The 19057-nt window shown below is 36.4% G+C and overlaps 1 pseudogene; it reads left to right on the plus strand.

Moving 5' to 3' along the window:
- The first annotated feature begins 219 nt into the window (after nucleotides 1–219).
- LOC141489767 (bridging integrator 3 pseudogene) lies at nucleotides 220–960 on the plus strand (annotated as a pseudogene).
- The last annotated feature ends 18097 nt before the right edge of the window (nucleotides 961–19057 follow it).

Genomic DNA, 19057 nt, shown 5'->3' on the forward strand with positions numbered 1-19057 from the left:
AAAGTAGCATATGTAAAAAGGAATATCTGTTCCACAGAATGTCATTTCTCTGCTAACCATTCTGCTAGAAAAATCTCTGCTTTCAATCTGAAATTCAATTCTTTTGACCCATAATCACCTTCCAAGGGATGGTACACTGAATCCCAACGTGACTGTGGCAAAATGGGTTGAGGCCTGGGCCAGGTCCACAACATATAGCTTGGACACCAGGTCTCCACCATGAGCTGGATTCCATTCAAAACTGGTCAGCCCAAGAAACAGATTGTCCCCCAGATAGTGAAGACAGTGAAGAGAGACTTTGAAAGATAATAAGGAAAACTCCAGCAGCTGGAGGATCAGGTTAAGAAGCTGAAGAAGGACTTGAAGAAGAGCATCAATGCAGATCTGACCTTGTCTAAATCAGCTGTGAAGAACTCTTCTGATCTCCTCTCCAACCCACTTTGTGAGCAAGACCAGGAATTTTTAAACATGGTAACTGCACTCGATTAAACTATGAAATAGCTGGATGCTTTCAACCAGGTAAAGGTGAAACAGATCTGAAAGACAGTGATTGAATCTTTTAAAAAGTTTGGTAGTGTCTTCCTCAGCCTTAATATGGTGTTGAAGAGATGGGAACAGGCCCTGTAGGACTATGAGGAAAAGGAAAAAACAGGTCCAGTCCTAGCCAAACTCCATCAGGTACAAGAAGAGCTCTGGCCTGTGAAGGATGACTTTGAAGCCAAGAACAGACAACTCCTGGAGGAGATGCCTCATTTCTGCAGCCGTTGCCTTCACTACTTCCAGCCAAGTTTTGAGTCTTTGATTTGGGCCCAAGTTGTATACTACACTGAGATGCACAAGAGCTTTAGAGACTTAACCCAACCACTGGATCAACCTGGTCATACAGAGAAGCAGAGGGAGCAGGAGAATGAGACAAAGCTGAGTGAGCTCTGAGCCCTCACCATCATGGCTGATGACTGAACTTGACACAGCATTCCTCTGGGGCAGAGATCCTTATGCCACAGCCACTGTCAGACCCAGTAAAGCCAACTCAGTGGTGAAGGACAGTAGCTACGTGACCTACTAGTGAAGGGAGGAAAGACAGCTTCTGCTTCCTTTCACTGACCCTTTGACCAAGTCTAACCCTCTTGTAGGAAAGTCTCCCCTCCACTCCCTGTCACACACACCTTCAAGTTGCAGTTGGTCTCATTTAGTCATGCCATAGAATGTCTGGTTCCAAGCAATCTACTGCTTCCTTTAGAGAGAGACACTAGAGGACAATGAAACTGGATAATTAGTATATTTTTGTTCCTTTGAATAGCTCCGAGGACTTTTATTTCCAAAATAAGTGGTCTGCCATATAGCTATTTCCTGCCTCAGTCTAGAGCTGAAGGTAACAAGTCCAAGAGCAGCAAGTATGGATGAGTCAACTCAGACTGGGCCAGAACATTCAAGTCTTGAAGTCAGGAGTTTTTTGGATTTTAGGCCATCTTATCTAGTATATGCTGATTTGTTTTATTGTCTTGCCTCAGTACTCTAGCCTTACTTCTGGTGGTGAACCTTTCACCTCATATTATTTTGTTTGAATTAGAGATAAGGCAAATAATTTGAAGGGACAAACCAAAGCTGTTGTCTTTCTTGATCTGTCCAGGCAATGGCAGAGGAACCTGTCCTGACTTCCAAGTGTTAAGGAAAAGCTAGTTTGTCTTATCTTTTTTCATGTCTTCATCCTGTGCCTCAGTCAAGCAAAGAGTTCCAAGTTTTCTACTGGAGTTAACCTTCTGGGTCTGGAAACTAGTTTAAAATGTAAATTTAATGCTGTTTTTCTATTTACCTGTCAACTCAGGAGCTCCATGGAAAGCACAAAAATTCTGAACTTCCCTGACTTCAATACCTGGGATTATATTTTTACAAGGAAACTTAAAATAAAGCCTACACATATTACTGGTGAAAAAGAAAATAAAGGGATGGTACAAAATATTATACCACTGAATTGGCCAGTAGTTCCATTTAAGTCACAGAGGCTCATTCTCTTTGGGCTGTATAGATAATCCCAATCAGCTCTTCACTCACCAGGATTCTGCATGATTCAATCAGTTCTTAAATAATCAGTCTCACAGCAGCTATTTTGGTTGAATATCTGGAAAGGCAGACAAGTGGATAGGGCACTGGTCTTGGAGGCAGGAGGACAGGAGGTTTGAATCTGGTCTCAGACACTTGATTCATTTTTTTTGAAGGTTTTTGCAAGGCAATGGGGTTAAGTGGCTTGCCCAAGTTCCACACAGTGTCTGAGGTTGGATTTGAATTTAGGTATTCCTGACTCTAAGGCCGGTGCTCTATGCACTGTGCCACCTAGCTGCCCCACCAAATACTCGATTCTTACTAGCTGTGAGATCTTGGGTAAGTCACTTAACCCTGATTTCCTCACATCCAGGACCATCTTCAGTCATCTTGATTCATGTCTGGTCACTGGACCCAGATAGCTCTGGAGGAGAAAGTGAGGATTGTAACTTAGCAAATCCAATTCATGTGCTTGTCATGGCACCTCTGTGATATGGTTTTCTTTGAAAATGAAGGACAAACATTATTTTTACCAGGATTCTGAACTGTTCAATTATACTCTCATCAGTTCTTCCTATTATGGAAAATCAACTGCAAAGGTTGTCTTTCCTTGTCTACTTTTTCCTTTACCCTGGCAGTGCCTTTTCAGGGAGATAACATTGACAATGAGGTTGACACACTTATTGACAGAGCTAGTTCATTATTTGGGAAACTCCAAAAAAAAAAGTGTGGAAGGGAAGAGGTATTAAACTAACTACCATACTAAAGGTCTACAGAACCAATGTACTGAACTCATTGCTGTATGTCTGTGAAACCTAAACATATCAGGAAACTAACTGAATTGTTTCCATTTAAATTGTCTTAGGAAGATTCTGAATAACACCTAGTAGGAGAAGATATTAGACTGAGATCCTTTCTTGAGCTAAACTACCTAGTATTCACACGTTACTATAGAGAGCGAAACTGCAATGGGTTGGCCACATTGTTAGAATGCCAGCCATATGCTTGCCAAAAAAAAAAAAAAAAGCTATTTTATGGAGAACTCACACAGGACAAGAGCTCACAAGGGAAATCAGAAGAAGTGAAGGCTTCTCTTAAGAACTTTAGAATTGATTTTACAGAATGGAAGACACTGGCACAGGACCACCCAGCATGGCATGCCCTCATCAGTGAGGGTACTGCACTCTATGAGTAAGACAGAACTGAAGCAGTTCAAAGGAAACATGAGATACAGAAGTTAGAGTAACCATTCCAGGTATTCCCGTGGACTATTTGTGTTCAACCTTTGGTAAAGCACTCAGGAGTTTGTCTTGATCTGATCAGCCACAGTTGGACACTCTGTAATTTGTCTCAAACATAGTGTTGTTGATATAGAGAAACAATAGCAAAAACAAAAACAAAATTCTGTTATCTTAAATGCTGTTAAATCTTGTTAAATAGGGGGAGGGTCTTTGCTCTTGGGATGTAAATGAATGCCTATTGTTTCATTATTTAATGTTAAATTTGTATCCTGCCTCCTCATTTTCAACCCCTAGTCTTCAATCTTCAGCCCTCTACCTGGTAAAGGGGTTGGGATTTCCCTTTTTGCCCTCAGTGCCCAGATAAGGGGCAAGGCTATAAAACCCAAGTTGTACCTCTGCTAGGGCTGCTCCTCTCTCTCTCTCTCTCTCTCTCTCTCTCTCTCTCTCGCCCAGTCAACTCTGACAGTCTTTCCTTATCTCTCTCTATCTCAGCCTCTGTCTACCAAGCAACCTCTCCTAGTCTTGTATTTCACCCTGTCATAATGTGCTCAATGATCCTTTGGGAGGAAAAGTTTTTAACTAGTTTACTTTGCTATATTTTATAATAAAATTCTGAGCAGATACATCCCAGAGAGTATGCACTTTTTTTTGCTTTTCAGTGGTCTCCAAATTCCTATGCTTATCTGGTGGCTCCAAAAATCCCAGAGGCAACAATGTCATTTTGGTTTTCTCCAACAATTCAATAATTAAGGACAAGATCCAACCAACCAATCTGCCTAGCAACAAACCAACCAACCAACTTTTCCCTCTGAAAAACAAAACCCTCCCCCCCCCAAAAAAAAACCCAGTAGAGAGCAGCAGACCCTTAAGTGGTACTTCATTACTTTCAACTTGTAAACAAGGGCCAATGGACAATAATTGGAATTAGAATTCTCTTTCAAGAACTTGAGCTTTTGTTCTGCCATTCAGGAACAATGATCTGAAACCTGCTGAAGTCCTGTTTTCAGTTTTTTCTCTCAGTTCTGAACGGAGTTGTAGGTTCTTCCCTCTCTAGGTCAAATTTTCTTCACAGCCTTGCTTTCTTCTATTCACATTTCTTCATTCACATTCTAAATTTCAGTGATTCAAATCTGATCCTCTTGCTCATTTTTTTCCTTTTGAGTGAAAAAGACACTAAATCTCCTTTAAAAAAATTAACACTATTTCTTTCATTATCTTATAGTTTCTAAATAGTTATTTGATTTTCCTTTTTTAGTGAGTTTAAATCCCTTTAGCTTGGAATACATGAAAAATTATCTGAAAGACCAAAATCCCTTGTGACCTCAGATATTCTAAAGTCCTCAAAATGAACCGCTTCAATAGTCTATTGTGGAAAACCAGTTTTTCACTCTTACATTTTATAATTTTTTGGTAAATAAAAGTTTTTTCTTCCTTTTTTTAAAGCAATAAAATATTAACATGAGAAAAAGTCAGAACATTTTTTTTTTTCAAAATCGATTTAAGTATTTTTTTTTAAATCTTATTTGGATCATTTTCTTCCCTATTGGGAAAGCAGACTGCAGCTCTTATCTGAAATTTTTTCTGCTTATTTACAGATTTGAGGATTTTTTTTATCAAACCGAAGTTTTTTTCTTGTCCCTTTCAGCCATTATCCTATTCATCTGTAAAAGGGACAATATTGTGCATGCTTCATTAATTAATTTATTTCTTTTCTTTATACAAGTTTCATTTTCTGCCACAAATTGAACTTGTTAATGTTAAAGGGGCAAGCATCTTCCATTAAAATGGTGAGATTTTGTGACAGGGAATAAGTAGTTCAAGATCATTGAAAGCCTTGTAAACATTTTAATTAGATTGAGGCTGATGTCCTATTCTTCTTCAATTCTAAGCTCACCTACAGTGACTGACAGTATTGATGAAGAAAGGTGGTACCCACTGCATATACATACTTCCTGATGGTGAATTTCACTTTTGGGTTCCTGTTATTTACTCATGTATGGTTTTATTATATGTTTTGGAGATACCTTATTAGAAGAGACTCTTTTCCCTCTTCTATTAAATAGATTCACAAAGATAGACTCAATGAAAATATGCAAATTAAGAAATGCAAAAACAAATGCCACCTTGGAGAAAAATTTTAGCTTTAATAATTCTCTTGAATAATAATAATAGGTAGCATTTTTATAGTATACTAAATTTGTAAATTACTTTGAAAATGTGATCTCATTTTATCCTCACAGAATCCCTGGGGGATTAGTGGCATTGTTATCTCCCTTTTACAAATGAGAAAACTGAGGCTAACAAGTTTGTTACAGAGCTAGCAAGTATCTAAGACTTAGTTTGAACTCAAGGCTTCCTGACTCCAGGTCCAACACTATCCACTGATTAAAAAGAGTTATATAAAAGGCAGCTAGATGGTGTAGAGAATAAGGTTCTGGCTCTGAAATCAGGAGGACCTGAGTTCAAATTCAACCTTCCACACAGTAAAGTGTAAACCTATAGGCAGTGTGACAGAAAAGAGTCACTTTTGAGTCCAAAGACAGCTTCCTGCTACATTATGGAGGAATAATCGTATGTATTACAAGGTACATCTAGCTTTAAAATAACTCTAAGTTGAAATGTATGTATTAAATATAGAGAAAAATGAATTATGAGAGAAATATAGAGAAATGTTGAAAGATATATCCAGAGCACCTGGTCTGTAGTGTTTCAGGCAATGATAGTCACTTTGGCTTTTGGGACAAGTAGTATGATGCTAGAGATAAACATAATCGTTTTTCCAATTGATGTACAGAGTAAAACTCCATAGAATACTGTTGGTTGATTTGTATCACTATTCATTCTGTTGATGTGCTGAGCTTTAGGGCAGTGTGCTCTGGTTAATATTCATTGTGATTGATTTTACAGTCCAGTATACAGTATGTATAGCCAGATAGCAGTCCCAGTGAAAGGTGTTTAGGAGACAGGCCAAAATATGTATCCTCCTCTTAAGACAAATGGAACCCCGATGCCCTGATTAAGCAGTTTAATTTGCCTGGCTTACCTGGTGTTAATTGCTTCCTGGCTTAGCCCGATCCATCCTACTTCTAAATTTTACGTCCTGTTCATGTCTAGAATGTCCACATGTTAACTCTTTAATGCAGGGCTGCGTGCATTTTCACTTTGCTTGGGAATTTTGCTCAAATAGGCAGATCAATTAACCTCCAAACAGTAAGTTTGATAGCTCTGACTTCATAGCCGGTTCCCTTCTTGGATTTCTTCCATCCAAAATTCTCTGCCAAAAAATACCTGGAAATCATGAATAATTCATTAAATTGCTAAATAAAAAATTAAGTCTGAATTGAACTTTGTGATTTTTTTCATCTAGACTTCTTTGATAAAGATATCTGTCAGGAAGATTTTAACCCTCCCTTCCTCTCTCTCCTCTCCCTTCCCTTCTCTGCCCTTTTTTGCTTTTTCCTTTACCTCCCCCCCCTTTCCCCCTTTTCTTTCCTTTCCTCCCTTTTCTTTTCCTTTTTTTAAAAAAAGGAAAATAAGTTTTTGCCCAGGTCAGTTCAAAGGACTCCAGACTTCAGGTTGGAAGGGACCTGAAAGGATCTTATTTTACAACACATTTATTTTACAAATAAAGGAAATCAGGTCCAGAGATGTGAATTTATTTGCTCAAGATCACACAGGTTAAACTGTGCTCTGAGAGATAATGTAAAGGGAGTGTTCAAGGCAGACCTCAATTCTAAAAAGATGGTAGACTTTATCTTTCAGGTAACCTAAATCCACCTGCATGACTCCCCTCCTCAAATATCCCAATGTTCCTTGTTTATGGGGAGAAGAATTTAGGGTAGGGATCCCCTCCATATGAGGAATTTACAGTATTCAGACTTCCTCCACCAATGTAGATTATCACTTTGTCTAGAACTTAGGATAATAGATTGCAACATGCTCTGCATTCAGTCTTATACTCAGTAGGACACTCACCTGTAAATTAAAAAATGAAAGAAAACTAGCTAGCAGGCCTTTGGACCATTTTTGGAAACTGCACTCCTGCCCTTCCCTGCATTTAATGAGACCTGTGGGCATACAAATGATTCAGTGGAAACCAACAGTCAGAGTTTAAATATGCTCTGATGACAGCTGGCTCACTTGCAAGAACTGTAGCAAAAGGCCTTCACTAATGGTTAAAGCAGATGGACAGAAGGAGGAAGGCAGAATGTTAGAATGTGTGAGAGGTTAGAGGTCAAGGTGAATGAGCCTGGTGATTTCCTGTGGTCTGTGGGTGTTTTGTGTTGGCGGCAAAGGAGAGGGCTTGTTTTAAATTTGATGAATTTTTGAAACTTTTAGTCAGTTTCTTTAAACCAAAAAAAGCCCAGAGCTCAGCTCTGAAATTTAGGTTGCATTTTACTAACAAGAGGCAGACATTTCAAATGCATTTCTAGTAGCTTACTTAGGAATGTTTTTACTAAGCATAGGTCCCTAGAGTTTTCACATATCTCTAATGCTTCTATCCATTCACCCCTTATATAGCTTACACAAGCTTCCTGCGTTGAGGGAGGAGCATCATTAAAAAGGTTATTTCATAAAGAATAGCTACAACTCCATTCTGACTAGAAGACTGCTTTTTCCTACTGTCACTGAGTTTTAGGCCAAAAATCCTATGTCATTTTCCATTTCTTGTGATTTTGGAATTATTATAACTTTCACCTTTAATCAAGTTTTATTGAAGTCAGAATATTAATGAACCTTTAGCTTGACAATCAAATCCATTATAGGGAATCATAAATTTTTTTAAATGGATATTTAAAAAAAATTTCAGGAAGGAGGCCATTTTGAGACCTAAAAGACATATAATATTTCTAGAAACAAGGGCAGCTAAAGCTTTAATGCCAATGGTACATTCTGTATACATACATCTGAAATGGCACAGCCAGCAAAGAAACATTGGAAAATATCTGCAGATATACTTAGAATTTTCTGAATACTATATATTTCTTTTTCAATAGAGAATAAGAAATGATCCCAGCAGATGCTGAGGGACAATTTATTTATTTATTTATTTACTTACTTACTTAAAAATGAAATTTTAATTATGTGAAACCCCAAAGTTAAGTGTGCATAAAATATGAATGTAGCAATTAGATCTATTGTTTATTGCTTCAATTCCCAAGCCTTTTCCAGTCTGAAATCCATTTGGGAGTCATAAAAAATTTCCAGGACCTGCTATTAAAAAAAATGACCCTCAATCACAATTAGTGGCTCTTTATTCACAGCTTAAATACTTATACATGGATGCTTGCATTACCATTTCAGGAATGGAACAGTCTCATAATCTGTTATGAAAAGCTACATTTTTCTAAGTAAAAGCTCAAGTAGAATTAACATCTTACGCATCCTTCTGATTCAGAATACAATTTTATTAATATTTCTTCATATATATTAAGTATATTTATTTCTAAATTGTATAACAGATTTCTAATAAATACTTTATTCATGTTTTGTCTTGTTTTTATTTTAAAAGAGAGACATTCAAATAATTTTTTAAAAAATCCTGTTTTCTCAGTCTGCTAAGACTAAATGTTTTCTAAGGTTGATTCCAATCTTTGAAATATAATCTATTCTATAAAAATAAATGTGCCCTTTGCCATTATTATCTCAGGGCCTAATATAAGGCTTACCTCCTTGAATATATTTCAAATAGTAAATGTCTAGTAGAATTTTGTTGAATGAATGAGTAATCATAAATTTGATAACTTAATTACCAATGATGGGTTCTCAACCTGAGGGGGTTCATGAATTTGGTTTTTAAATATATATATATTTAAATATATTTTATATTATAATTACATATGAATACACACACACATATATATACACTTATATGTACATATTCATATATATGTATACACACACACACACACACACACACATATATAATTTAGAGCATTTGAAAAGCATTATTCTGAGAGGAGATTCCTGAGTTTCATCAAAGGAATGAATGTCTGACCTAGACTTAAATATTTCCAAAATGCTTTCTTGAATAAAATAGCAAAAAAAAATGTTGCTGCTGAGGGACAAGGTTGTAGGATAAATTAATAGGAAGGGGAAAAAAAATCAATGAATGTCTGTGTCACAAAACTGTCACCCACTGTTATGTCTTGTGCCCTAGATCACCTATGTTTACCTGGGCACTTATTTTCCAAAACAGCTGAAGGCTTCATAGGAATGTAAAATTGGAGCTGTAAGGGACCTTAGAAGTCTGAAATCTAACCCATTCATGTTATAGATGAGGGAATAGTCTTAGAGGCTAGATAGCTTAACTCAAGGAAAATGTAGAAAGTAATGGAAAAAATGAGCATATTATATACATCATCTGACCTTAACAGTTTTTTCATCACAATTCACTCCATTATATTTATTGCTGCATCGAGTGCTTGTGCGTGCATCATGCCCAGGTTTTCTACTCCAGTTCCATTCATAGGCATTTGTTTTTGTTCAGTTGTCTGACTCTTCAAGGTGGCAAAAATATTGTAGTGGTTTGCCTTTTCTTTCTCCTAAGCATTTTATAGATGAGGAAACTGAGGCAAACAGGATTAAGTGATTTCCCCAGGGTCATACAAGCAGTAAATGTCAGATATAGGATGTGAACTCCTGTGGACTCCAGTCCTAATGCTTTTTTTTCACTGTACCACTTAGCTGCCATATTCATAGCCCTAAAATCTATCTAAGATCTAGGCTTAATAATGCACGGCCAAGGTTTAGTAACTGTCTTGGCTCTCACTGGTTCATTTTTTGTATAGACTCAAATAATTCTTTTAATTCAATCTCTTATTCTTTCTAAACTCTGTTTATCCTACATCTTTAGAGTACCCTTTTCTTTGGATACATTTTGTTTCTTCCTCCATGGCCCCAGGATGTACTCTTAACACAACGTTAGTCCTCCATTCACATTGATTGTGGATTTTTTTTTTTTGGTATAAGTTCAAATCCCAGCCCAACCATCTATGTGACTTTGGGAAAATTATTTCAAGTTGTTGATTCTCCATTTCCTCATTTGTAAAAGAAAAAAAGTTTGTTCAATTTTCCCACATTCTCTCCAACATATTTCACTCTCTCCTCCCATTTTTGACAATCTGGTAGGTGTAAAATGATATCTCAATGTTGTTTTAATCTGCATTTCTCTAATAAATAATGATTTAGAGCATTTTTTTCAGATGACTATAAATTGTTTTGATTTCTTCATTAGAAATAATGAAGTGAAATGAGCAGAACCAAGAGAATATTGTATATAGTAACAGCAATATTATTTTAAGAATGACTTTGAATGAATAAGTTATTTTTGTCTTTGATAAGTACCCCAAATAACTCTAAAGATATATATATGTATATATATGAAAAAAGGCTGTCTACACCCAGAAAAAGAAACTGATAATTAGAATTAATAGAATGATACATGTATATACTTACACATAAACACATGCATATACTCACAAACATGCAAATACACATACACATGTATACATATACATATATATTTATACACACACACACACACACCTAATTGTGTCTAAAGATACCCATCTCTAGGTGCCTCTTTGGTGGGGGGAAGGAAAAAATGTGCATGATAATTTCATTATATATTTAAAAAGAATAACAAGTTATGCTTAGTAGTTTTCAGTTTTGCATGCAATCATCATTTTATCATTTGGAAATGCATATTTTATTCCTTAAATTAAAAATTAAGGAAATATAAAAAAAATTTTATTGGTTGATCTCTAAGGTACCCTTCTTAGTTCTCAGTCTTTGGTACTATGATCTTCATCATTCCCAGACTAGCCTCAACTCCAGTGACCCAACATCAGCCTTGCAAGCACTTAAAAAAATTTTTTTTTATTTTCCAATTACTTGCAAAGGTAGTTTTCAATATTCATCCATTTTCAAGTTTATGAGTTCCACATTTTTCAGATACCTTTCCTTCTCTTCCTCCTTCCAGTGGTGGTAGACAATCTGGTGAGAGTTGTACACAATTATATTTGTGTTTTACATATTTTCATATTAGTCATGTACTGAAAGAGAAATTAGAACTAAGGGGAAAGATGAGAAAAAAAGCAAAAAGCATAAAAGAAGTTTTAAAAAGTGAACACAATATGCTTTGCTCTGCTTTCAATCTCCATAGTTTTTTCCCCTGGATGAGGATGGCATTTGAAAGTATTTTCCAATAGTCTTTTGTGCCTAGAGAATGCTAAGTCTTACATTTCCACTCTTTACTTCCAGGGTGTAGAGTTTTATCTCTTTTCCCAATTGACCTTAGTGCATCTCGATAACTAACATACAGTATTTTGATATATTCAGTTAGATGAACTTCTATTAGAATCAAAATTTTAATTGAAAAGCAACTCTCCAGCCACTGGTAGTTTTCACTATAGTTGCTGCTTATTGATTCTTTAGAGTCCCCAGCTGATCATCCAAAGAGCAGAGGTTCTCAAATTTTTCTTGCTATGAGGAAATATGGCATTGTGAACAACTTTAAGTTGGTGGCAAAGAAGCTACCAGGCAATTGAACTTCCATACTGTTTCCCCAGGTTTGGGGATTTCTCTCCCTCTATTTATCTTGACTCCCCATCCCCAAATTTCTTTCTTTCCCTTCTGCTAGTCAGTGGCAATTGGAGGGGGTGATTTGAGGCTTCTGAGGCTAGAACTAATATTTTTACCTTAAACAGTAGGCAGCAAGTAGCATCTAGGGGGGGAGGAATTATTAAATGTGGGAATATCACAAGTATAGGAGAAAAGTTTACCAAAATATCTAGGAAAACTTTATGCTCTAATGTGACTGTTGAGAACCATTGTTACAAACTACCAGAGCCAAGTCCTGCTTAACCAACTTACTTAAATCCTATTTGCAGTGATGATGAAAGGGCTTCACACCATACCCTGTGACAGGTCACAATTTGAGAACAGAATTTGGCATCAGGGAAGGAGCGAGTAGATTGCCAAAAGGCAAGTTATCTTTTGATGAGGCTTCTGCCCTGTATTTTAGCAAAATCCTCTCTTTTGCCATAGGCAGAAATGTTTCCTCTGAAAAAGGGTGTTAATTGAAGAGCTGTTGTCTCTTTTGTGGGGTATGACTCTTATAATGTTTTCAGCTGAAATACTTAACTGTGCGCTGAAAATAGCAAAATCTCACCCATTGAGAAGAGAATGGAAAAATCTCATTTCAGTCATTTTTGATTATGACCAATTAAAATATTTACAGTGACGGCTAACGGCTAAAATTTTCTGGAAGCAATTTGGGACACTGATTTGATCCTATAGTCACTGATCTTCAAATAGAATAGTTAAATATGCTGTTGGGTCAGTTCTGTCTCAAGCAATAAAAAGAGATCTTAAATGGAAATCTTGTGAAATCTGTTCTTATTCCCATTGTGGTGGTTGGGTCTTGATTTAATCTTGAGAGTGTTCATTTTTCTTGGGTTTGATGAGCAGGGGAATGTATGTGAGGAAGCTAGCAGGGTGTATCATCTTCCCTGGGCAAATATCCCCAATATCTTCAGTTAATTTACTTAGAGGCAGGTGTTGCCTGTGATTTTCTGGTTCCCACCTTCCCATGAATCAAACAACAGGAGGTTTACCTAGGCAATATGTTGTGACATAAGCAAATGCTATTGTTTAAAGAAAACGCTATATACATATACATATATATATATATATATATAAATATATATATATATATGAAAGCAAAACCATCTGACTGCCATTAAAAAAGACAGTTTAGAACAAAGAGCCATATGCATGATGTGTATCAGCCTGTTTTTTAATAAACTATTATTTCTCATTTATTCTTTCCACAGCTTTTATTAAGCAACCAACAACCAAGCACAGTATTAAACACTAGTGAATTAAAGACAAAAATGAAAATGGTCTTGCCCCCAAGAAATTTGCCCCCAACCTTTATTGAGGGTTGATGGAAACAATAGATAATTGTTTAACAGAGTAAACCTAAAGTGTATCTCAGGTAAAACCCATTGAAGGAGAGCAGGCAATAGAGGGGCATTAGTATAGGTCAACTGTGTCATTGATGGTTACTTGAGCTAAGCTTTGAAGGAGGCTAGTGATTTCTATAAGATTACTATCAGAAGAGAATGCTTTTCATATATGGAGAACAGACTATTACAAAGGCAGAGAAATGGGGAACAGAATGCAGTGTATAGGGAGCCTCAAGTAGACCAACTGGGTCAGAATGTATAGTTTTTGAAGGATAATAAAATATAAGAAGTCTGGAAAGATATGCTGAATTGAATCAATAAAAGTTGTTCAATATAAAACAGAAGAGTTAGCTTGTTCTGTAGGCTAGAGGGCACCATTGAAACTTTTAAAACAGAAGCATGATATGGTCAGACCTATTCTTTGGCAAGTTAAATTTGGTAAATATATATAGACTTTAATGGAGAGTAGAGGGACTTGACTTAGGGAAGCTAATGCAGGATTCTGGGCAAAAGGTCTAGGTTGAAGTGGTGACTGTTAGTGAAAAAATGACTATGAATGTGAGAAATATTGTAAAGATAGAAATGACAAGACTTGGCAACTAATGTAAGAGGTGAGGGAGAGGGTGATTGGGAGGATAGTGGAATCTTCAATAGAAATAGAGAAGTACAATAGAAAAGGGATTAGTCTTTTTTTTTGCAAGGCAATGGGGTTAAGTGGCTTGTCCCAGGTCACACAGCTAAGTAATTATTAAGTGTCTGAGGCTGAATTTGAACTCAGGTACTCCTGACTCCAGGGCTGATACTCTATCCACTGTACCACCTAGCCACCACAAGGCATTAGGTTTTGAAGAAAAAGATAAAAGTCTCTAGTTTGGACATGTGTTTGAGATGCCTATTAGGACATCTAATTCAAAATGCTAATATGAGGTTTGTTACATGGAATTGGAGCTCAGAAGAGAGAATTGGATATCACGATTTAGGAATTTTTTGCATAAATGTAGTAATTGAACTCTTGGGAATAGATGAGATCACCAAGTGTGAAACCAGAGAAAGAAAAGAAAAGAGGGTCCCATTGGAGATTTAGGAGTATTTCCATCATTCATGGATGTGACAGGAATGAAGTCTACTAAAGAGAAAAGACTGGGAGTGGTCAGGCTGGTATGAGTTATCATGAAAACCTAAAGAAGAGGATATCTAGGTGGAGAGTATGGTCAAGAATTTCCAATACTGCAAAGAGTTTAAGAAGAATGAAAATCCAGAAAAGGATATTTGATTTAGTCAATTAAAAGATCATTGATAATTTTGGAGGAAGCAGTTTCAGAGGATTAATCAACTTTTAAATCAGGTTACATAGTTTAGAAGAGAATAGGAAGAGAGTAGTTTGGAGTACCAAGTATGGAGGGAGTTTTCAAGAAATTTAGCTGATAAAGGGAGGAATGTTACCAGAACAATAGCTTCAAGAAATGGTCAAGTCTAATGAGGGTTTAAAGATAGAAAAGAAGGGTGGATTTGTAGGAAGGGAAGAACCAGAAAAAGATTAAAGATTATAAAGGGAAAAGGGATGATGGTGGGTATAATCTGAAAGGGAAGAGGGAAGGCAATGAGATTCAAGGAACCTAAAGAGGGGTTGACCTTGGAAAGGAAAAGGGCAAATTTGAAATCAGTGACTAAAGAGTTTGTAGTGATGTCAAGGGGTTTTCAAATGAAAAGAAAAAGAAGGGGAGATCAGAAGAAAGGTGTCATTAAACTTGAGAGAAAGACCTCAGCTGGATGGGTGGGACAAGAAAGAAGGGGAAGAGTGGGAGACTTGAAGAGAAAAGGTTTGAAATGACTGTTATGGAGAGTATGTTAAAGATTAAATTAAATTAAGGAGGAGTAAAAGGATTGTTTAGCAGTGAGAGCCTTATTGAGATTAGTTTATAGAGTATAGATCTGTGATGCCATTGATGTGGTGAACTCCCAGATGAAGAACCTCCTTTGCCCAAAGTAGTTTGGCATGTTTTCTGAATCTTTTGGTCTCAGAGAGTGGTCTCCAGTCCTTAGAGGACTTAAATGAGTTTCCCAGAGTCAAATAATCAGTAAGCATTGGAAGAAAAGTAGAACCCTGGTTGTTCTGGCTCTGAGATCAGCTCTCTCCACTATACCACACTGCCTTTCAGATGACATCACATAGATTTGTATTGGACCCATATGCATGACTTTTTCCGGCTTCATTAACTAGAATATGACTAAGAATGAAGGAGGTGGATGATGGGAGTATTCTAAGGTTGGGGCTTAGAATTAAACATCTTAAAAATGACAGCTTTTAAATCCCCAAAGAGGCAATTCAAAAAGATTCAGTCAACAGCATTTATTTAGAATGCTCAGAAGTTCGAAGAAGTGTTCCAAAAAAGCTTTTAAAAATAATACTTAGAGTTTTTATCTTTGTTTTTAATCTTTTAAAATAATACTAAGAGCTTGCAGTTGTTGGACTCTGTGATCTCCACTACAAATAACAGCAGAATTGGTGGTTTCTGTGCCAAGGGTTATCAAGGGAATGAATCAAGGGAGTGGGAACTTGTTCACAATGACTACTTACATCCCCTTGGCAGAGAGGCAGCAGGACCTATTGGTAAAAGATTTGGCTTTGAAATCAGGAAAACATGGGTTCAAATTCTGCATCTGACACCTACTGGTTGTAGGACCCTGGGCAAGTAACTGAGCCTTTCCTTTCTCTAGGAAAGTTTCCAGGACTGTAACTTGAAATGCCAATCTTGACCAGCATTGGTAGAGAAAATTTTCTTGGGAAAATTGGGAACCTGGGAGTTCCCAATATCTATGAAATCACAAGTCCAATTGTTATATCCTTTGGCATATAGGCTATGTCTATTCTTCTTTTATAGACAATGAATATTTTGTTACTGAGCTATACCCTGAAAAAAACAAAACAAAGCAAAACACTTTTTTCTTTAGTATAGCTCTTGATTTGATTTTAGTCTAATTTAGGATTGCTAGCCCAGACAAAACTGGAACCTAGGTGGCTAGGTGAACAGTGGATACAACACTTGACCTGGAATGAAAAAGGCCTGAGTTCCAATGAAGCCTCAGACACTTATTAACTGTGTGACCTGGATAAATCACTTAACCTCTGTCTATCTTAGTTCTGTATTTATCAAATGAATGTGATAATAATAATAATAATAATAATAATAATACTTGTTTTAGTCTGTCTCAGTCTCCTTAACTTTAAAATGAGGATAAAAATAACACTTACCTCTGTTTACAAAACTTTCAAATGAAGATAATACTTACATCTGTCTATCTCAGTTTCCTTAATTTTAAAATAAAGATAATAATACTTACCTCTGTCTGCCTCAGTTTCCTTAACTTTAAAATGAAGATAATAGTAATACTTACCTCTGTCTGCCTCAGTTTCCTTAACTTTAAAATGAAGATAATAGTAACACTTACCTCTGTTTGCCTCAGGTTCCTTATCTATAAAATGGAGATAATGATTATACTTGTTATCCAGGATTATTTTAAAGATCAAATGAGATAATGGTTGTGAAGCTTTTTGTAAACTTAAAAGAATTATTATGACATCTGTTCTGGCACTTGATAGTCTGAGACCTTCAGCTGTGACTTTGTTTTGTATAGCTGAGTAGGAGGACCCCTGATGCCAATTCTGACTGTCAAATAGCTCTTAAGAGTCCTTTGGGTGGACCCAAGTCACCATTTTGGTCCTGCATTTCCCCCAGTTTCCCAAGGAAAGGAATTCTGTTGCCTTTCTTAGTCATCCCCTGTCCAAGTTCATATCCCAAGGAGAATAGTTAGACTTTAATATAAGAATGAAGCAAAACCCACAGAGACAAACAGTTATTCTATGATATTTGTTCTATTATAGTTTTCTTATCGGGTTTGGGGGGTGTATGTGGGGGTCTTCCATGTCCCACTCAGATAAAATTTATATTATTCCCACTCATGCTCTCCTTTCTGAACTTTCACTGTTTCCTAGACCCATGAAGGAGAATGTTCCATGCAGTCACAATTGTTAGAGAATTCCCCTGGCCTGCAGATATTGTCTGCAGCCTCCTTGGATCCCAATATGTCAGGGGAGTCCGTGTCTCTATTCACTCCCCTGAAACTGGACATGCATAAAACAGGTAATCAACTGGACCAGAATGAATCCCTTCCTCCCCATTCTCACCCATCTCCCCCCAAATGTTTTCCAAATGTATTTAGAAGAAAGCTGGGAGTTATCCTTTATGACAGAAATGTCAGTTTTGTGAAAAATGTCAGTTTTACCAGATGCTTCTGGTCTTGGCTGCCTAATCCTGTTCCTCTTCCAACAGCTGCTGCCCCTTTGTCTACTCCCTCCCATCCTCCCACTTGCTGTCTCTATCAGTTGGAGTCCTATTCCGGCTTGCTGCAGGCACTAAAACTGGGAAATATTACAGCAAGGGTGAACTAAGAACTAGGTCAATTAGTAAACTTTCCTGCACGCCACTGAATTACTGTAGTGTAATTAAACCTCTAAACCCTTTTAGAAGTCCTGAATAAATTGAATTAAAGATATGGAGAATTAGCTGCTTCCAGTTTGGACAGATTCTAAAAGTTATATGGAGCAACCCTTAGGCATAAGCCATGTTCTTACTGTGATCATTATAAAATGAGACTGATGTTTTAATGAGAATACCAGCATGCAGCTATGCAAATGAGTACGTCTCCTCCAGAAGAGTCACCTTGGAGACGAAGCACAAATATCATTCAAAATAGTGACTGGACTCCTGTCTTTAGAATTTTGGTGAAAACATGACTTCATCAAAGTTCTCAAGACAGAGTCCAATCACTATATAAAACCTATATCAAATTAGGGAAGGGAGAGGAGAAAGGGAAAATTTGAAATTCAAAATTTTATAAAAAATAAATGTTAATGTATATGCTATATCAGATTGCTCTCACTGTCATGGAGAAGGGAAAGGGAAGGGAGGAAGGGAGAAAAAAGTGGAACTCAAAATCTTACAAAAAATGAATGTTGAAAACTATCTTTACATGTAGTTAGAAAAAATAAAAGTAAAAAAATGGAGAAAAAGAGAAAATGCCTTTTTATTTATAATTGGAATAATACATATATATATATATATATATAAAATGGGAAAAAATAAAAACCATTAAAAAAGGAACTTTGGTTTAGTGAAAAGGATCTTGGATGTAGAACTGGAAGCCATGCGTTCAAATTCCAGCTTTCCAGCTTTTCCATTCATCTCTGGGGCCCCTAACTTTGTCTCTCTCAATCTTCCATTCTTATAAATTTTATATAGAAATGTTTTTAAAATTATTTCTAAGTTTATATTTCATAGGTGTAATATTTAATTAAATGTATTTAATTATTTAATTTAATATTAAATTATTTTATTTTCATTTTCCCTTTGAGGGAGAAACCTCAAAAGGGGAAGTATGAGTAATAGTCCCAACATGAATATAAGTAGCCTTTTACCATGATTAGTATGAATCTCAGTTTTTCCAAGGTCATCTGTGTAACCTTGGGCCTGTACTTTAATTTGTCTATGACATATTTTCCTCTTTTGTTAAGATAAGAGTATTGACCTGACTGATTTCTGGGATCCCTTCAAGTTCAGAGCTCCATTCATATGCTTTGGTTTTAAATCCTAGTTTTGTGACATATTACAGATGTGACCTTGGTCAACAGACCTTCCTTCTCTGGGCCTCAGTTTCCCTCTCTGTAAGATAAACAGTTTGGACTAGAAAACTTTCAAGATCCTTTCCAAATCTAAATCTATTTTTTTATGGATTGTTTTCAGA

The sequence above is a fragment of the Macrotis lagotis genome, chromosome 5, assembly GCF_037893015.1.
Source record: "Macrotis lagotis isolate mMagLag1 chromosome 5, bilby.v1.9.chrom.fasta, whole genome shotgun sequence".
Lineage (NCBI taxonomy): Eukaryota > Metazoa > Chordata > Mammalia > Peramelemorphia > Peramelidae > Macrotis > Macrotis lagotis.